The sequence below is a fragment of the Rhinolophus sinicus genome, chromosome 15 (genome assembly GCF_057876585.1).
Source record: "Rhinolophus sinicus isolate RSI-liver-muscle chromosome 15, RSI-T2T, whole genome shotgun sequence".
In the NCBI taxonomy this organism is placed as follows: Eukaryota; Metazoa; Chordata; class Mammalia; order Chiroptera; family Rhinolophidae; genus Rhinolophus; species Rhinolophus sinicus.
In genome coordinates this window covers 115,588,019-115,594,018 of record NC_142515.1, presented here as the reverse complement: position 1 = coordinate 115,594,018, position 6,000 = coordinate 115,588,019, and positions in this window count along the sequence as shown.

Genomic DNA, 6,000 nt, shown 5'->3' with positions numbered 1-6,000 from the left:
TGGAAACTAGATTTTTCATTTTATGGCGCTCTATGTAAACTGAAGAATATTTAAACACCTGAAAATATTGATCATTTTTTCTCAACTTTGACCTAACATTAGGATCATGGTTGGGACAGGGGTGGACCATGGAGAGAGTGGGGCAGGGTCCATTTAAAAAATATTGATTTCCAGTTCCCATCCCTGAGAGTCTAGCTCTGTAGTTGATTATAATCTACCACTGTCCTAAAAAAATAATTGTGGTAATGTAACTATCAAAATTCCAAGTACCTACGCAATATTTCAAATATCAAAATATATCAAATGTATCAAAATTCTATAAATTCAAAATGCATTTAGTTTTAGGTTAGGTTGGCAGACAAAACAGAGGATGCTTAGTTAAATTTGAATTTCGGATAAACAACGAATACATTTCTTAGTATTTAGGAGATCAGTATGTCCCAAACATTGCATAGGTACCCGGTATTTTTATTTGCTAAATGTGGCAACCCTAATTTAGGTTCTTTTTTTTTTTTTGCTTAAAAATTCTGTGGAACAAAATTGTTTACCTATTCTTGGAAGCTCCTTAGAGACAGACTTCTCTGATTAATACAAAATAAAACAAAAACAAAAGCTGGGTGAAGGTGTCCTGCTGTCCTGGGGTCTGCGTGATGGCCAGGGTTTATAGTTGTCCTTAGTTGAGCAGGGCAGGGAGAAACAAGGTTACATCATCTTGTTGGGACCAAAAGCAGAATATGTCTCTGCTATCATTTTTAAATGTTAAGATTTTTATTCATAAAAGTGAAAAAGTGCTCTTTGCATGTTAAACTAAAACACTGTGAAACTGGGAGACAACCACTGCTCACATGGTGTATCTCCTTCCAAACTCTAAATAAATAAAGCTGGATGTAGATCTAGGAATCACACATTACTAGGAGATTTGCTAGCTGAGGCAGAAAACTCTCAGATCTGATGTCTTTCCTGTTTCTACCAGGGCACCTCAAAGAGGAATAGTGGTGGCAATCCCAGCTTCACATAATGCCTTTACCGTTGCTTCCCCCACCTAATTAACCAAATTTTCCATTTGTTAAATAATACCTTCTTTTCCCTTTAGTAATGTCACCTTTGTATCATATACAAAGTTTTTGTTGGTATTGTGAACCAGGCATTTTTTTTATTGTGACTTCTAACTGGTTTTGCTGTTGTGAAGGAAAGTTATTAATGTTTCTCCATTTGTTTCATGTTGGCCTCCGTAGTGAGCTTTCTATTGAAGAAGCTTGTCAGACTTAATGATCTGCTACCTCTTCTTTGACTAGGCCTTATTTAGGCTCTAAAATCCGCTCACAGTAAGTGGAAGTTTTATGACATCAGGAGATGGAGACCAATCCAGGGATTTGGGTCTACTTTGATTCCTCATCAAATACCATTAAGCACGTTCAAATATCCCTCTGCTGTTTAGTTCTCTTATAAATACGCTAGTTTATTTTTCAGTCTCCCATTCTCTGAAGATATTTTAAGCTTGTTCTTCATTTTTAAAAACATAGTAATTTTATTATCTGTCACTGAAAAATTCCAATATCTAAATTCAATGTAGATTTGTTTCTGTAATTTGTTTCTGCTGGTTCTTGTTGATGGTGGCTTATTTCCCTGTGGCATTTGGTTACTTTTGACTGTGACCTGCTTATTGCTTTCCCTTGGAAAATTATTTTTGAGGATTCCTAGAGGCCAAAATTGAAGATGTCTTTGGCCCTGCTTGGTGCACAGAAGCATTATCAGTTCAGAAATAACTTAAAAACATGGCTTACGGTTTTTGGGACTACCTTGGTGACGGAAATATGGCATCCTGAAGCATTCATATGATTACAACTTCTGGGAGATGGTTTTTATTTCGCATCCCCGCTCTGCATAGAGCCAAGGCAACTTGGGGCAGGAACTTCTGGTTCATCTTTATTTGGAAGGAATATCCCTTTAGTATCTTGGCTTTCTGGGGGAAGGGTCTCCTTTTAGATCTTCACCTTGGGTAAACCCTGGGCTTTCATTTCTTCTGTCCATGCTCTACAAGGCCACCAAAGCCAAAGTTTGTTTGTTTAGCAAGTGCTCTTAGGGCAAAAGCAGTTTAAGTGCTCTGCTATAATACTATCTCTGGGGGTTCTTCTCTATTTACATTTTGGCCTGGAAATTCCTTACTATCTCATTAGATCTTTGTTGCTTTTAAGAACCTATTTTTATGTGCTGTCTATCATTTTCAGTTGTTCCATTCTGTTGGGAGCATTGGTTTCAATAATGAAGCCTGCCCTTTATTGGAAATGGAGATCTTCTTTTATAAAATTATATCCAACCTGTATTTCTATCCCCTTTCTCATTTCTAATGTATTAGTGTGTGTGTGCATGTGTGTGTTTCTTAATAGAAATTCCCAGGGTATTTCTGTATTATTTTTCCTTCAAAGACACCACCATAACTCTAATAGTTTTTATTTTATAATTCTTTAATTTCTGCTTTTATCATTATTTCCTTTCTCCTGATTTTAAAATTCTCTAATTTGTTGAATTGAAGGCTTAGTTCATTTACTTTTAGGTTTTCTTTTTAAATTATGAAAATAATTAAATATTGAATTTGTTTTTGAGTACATCTTTGGATGTATTCCATTAGTTTTATTATTTCATATTCTTCTTTTCTAAAGGATATATAATTGTTTTGATTTCCTTTCTGTTCTAAGACTTATTTGGAATAATTTCCCTCTTAAATTTCCAAATGATTACTTTTCTTCCTCTTGTTTGATCACTTATTAATTTTTATTGTTATTTTCTTATTTTTAGAGAATGTGGTCTGTTTAGTTTCAGATTTTAAAAAAACTTACTGCATGTTGTGTGGCCTAATATAGTATCAATTTTAATATATTATATAGGTACTTGTCATAAAGAAGTAATCATACATAAAATGTAACATTCAAGAGATACATAAATATAGATAGACATTAATTTTTAAAATTCTAATCTTATGAGGGTTTTTTCTGCTGGTTCTTGTTGTTGACCTTGCTTGACTTGCTAGGTCATTAATTCAAATAACATAGAATAAAATAAGAATCTTTCCTGAAGGGTAACATGTCTAAGCCTATTCTTTTCTAAATTTGAAGACATTTTCATTTACGTTACTTCAGAATACTTAATTTTTTTTTTTACTTACTAATGATACTTGAAAGAGCAAAGCCCATCGTTAGTATCTGAAACAAGATTATTTTCTCTCACTGTCAAATTTTTACTCTGTACCTCTTTCAACACTGAACATATCAACTATGGTCTATTTGTGCCTTGTCTCTCTAGTAAGCAACATGACAACTGCTTTTTCTTTATGCTTTGGACTGTCACTGTCAATTTTTTCCTATTAACTATGTATTTAGGAAAAAATAGGCAAGGATGTAATCTCTAAACAGTATTTTGACTTTGGAAAGTCTTTTGTCTTTCATCATTAATCATTATATTGATAAAACTGGGTTTTTTTTATAGGTATAAAGTGGCTCCTCATTGAACATTTGAAAACAACATTTGCAATATAAAGCAAAAAAAAAAAGTGCATACAATCCCATCACTTCAAGACAATCACTGTTAACTAGCTTTGTTTGTTTCTATATTTTAAAGAATTTTTACATTATTGAGATCAATTTTATAATTTCCACTATTATATATTATAGGCATTTTCAGTTATTAAAAACCATCAGTCATGTTTAAATTTCATAACATTCCATTTACTTAATATTCCTTTAATATTAGAATATAATTTCCAGTATCTTTACATTATTAATAATTCTTTGATAATTTTTTTTTCCCTTAAGTAATACAGTGGACCTTGAACTTTCAGGTACATCTGAAGTAGCTGAGGGCCCCATGCTTAGAGTTTCTGATTCAGTTCATCTGGAGGGGGCAAAAATTTGCATAAACATGTTGATGGTCCAGGGACCACATTCTGAGAGTCACTGGAATCACGGTAATTAACAGAATGTGTAAGAATTTGCTTCCATAAATTTCTAAAAACCAATGCTTCTTCCTTCCATAATAGGTTATACCTTTGGTATTGTAGAGAAAAGAAATAGTCATGCTTATCCTGGTTAGAAAAGGAAGTAGTGATGCCTACTAAAGATTATCTTTTAGTCACTGGCTTTTGCTAACCTATTTGTACTTACTGTGGAATCTCACTTGGAACACATCCATTTGACCTTGGGACTACATCACTGTACAGCTGGTCTCTCTCTCTCTCTCTCTCTCTCTCTCTCTCTCTCTCTCTCTCTCTCTCTCTCTCTCTCTGTCTCTCTCTCTCTCTGTAAGTCATGTTCTCATTTAATTCTTCCTTTGGCTTTCTCCTTCCTGCGGGAAGTTCTGACATCTGTCCCACATACGTTTTTATGAACACAAAGGCTCATCTTTTATCTTTTTAACATTTATGAGTCAATTACTCTTCTCCCTTTTCATTCAAAATCGTGATCTTTTCATTCCTTATGTTTTAAAAAGATCCTCTAAACTAATTCTTTATGGCTGCCTTAAAACAAATACTCTTTTTAACACCTTTAATTACTTTCTGTTGACATTTATACTTAGGTCTGAGCCTAATGTCAAATACTAGAAGCACATGGGTTTTCACCTCATTGCTACCATCATGTGGTGAAATTGTGAATCACATTGGAAAATCTGCTGCACATAGAAAAATAGGGTGCCATTATATCACATTTTATACTATGGAGATAACACTGAAATTGGAGAGGTCATAATAAGTTGGGGGATCTGAAATAATCCTGTAACTTTAGTAAATGCACAGGAAAATGGGAGTTAGTAACACCAGTGATTAAAGAGGTGGACACCGGAGTTCAACCACATGCACTCAAATCTTGGCTCTCCCACTTTGATGTGACCTTGGGCATGTTAATCTCCTTGAGCCCAGTTTCCTCATAAGTACGGGGATATCAGGCCCATCTATTTCATAGGGATGTTGAGAGAAACAATTAATGTTAGAATAATAGCACAATGGCCATCATTGTTCAATAATATCAATTACGATGAGCTATTAACAAACTATATTTGACTTTCCCTTTATGTTCAAATGCAGAGTAGAAAGAGTATCAGAAAAGAACATTTCCCTGTGATTTCAGAAAATTATACCAAAATGGTAAATTATTTCCAGAATGATCTGAAGTAGCATGAAGTTAAAACCTGCACAATGTAGATATTGAAAAAACACTTAAAGTGCTTTTTCTACAAGGAAACATCTAGAATGAAAGGTCTCCTAAATTCCACTTACAAAGTGAAATTTGAAAATTATCTGGTTAAATTAGCCATAATTGACAGTCAAAATAAATTATTATGGGGGAAAGTAACTTAAAATCCTATTCAAGGGTGAAAAAACTTTTTAATATAAAAATGATTTATGGTCCCAAATCCTTTCAAAGGTCTATTAAAGAGCAAAGTATACTTTTATAACTTGTTGAAAGAGCTACACTAGGACAAATCTGGATGTTAGAACTTTTTTTTATTAGAAAATGAATTTCAATTATTTTGTTAGAAAAATTGGATGAAAAGATATTTAAGATCAGAGAATAAAGCATATGGGGTATCCCACACCCCCAAACCCACACATCATCATTAAATACAATGGGTAATTTTGCCAGAACCAGAACCAGAATCTTACATTTGGTTTCCAAACGGTAGATTCCCCAGACAGCATTGTTCAATGAATCCTTGTTATGCCATTATGCAAATGTCGTCTATGCTCATTATCTTTCTCCTTATTAAATTCATCAAAAGCTGTCCAGGAGCAGATTTTCTGTTTTGTCAACTACGCCCACAGCCTTGCTTCCGACTTTCCGTTCAGTATTTTCAGACTGTGATGGAAAAAGAAAGAAACGGGGATGATTTCATGAATTTCAAATATGCTGTAACTGTTGAAGTGTAATATTCAAATATGTAACAGACATCTGCCACTTCCAGCATACCCCAATCTCAGGGCAGTGCCAGGTTAGTGCCGTTGGTTAGAAT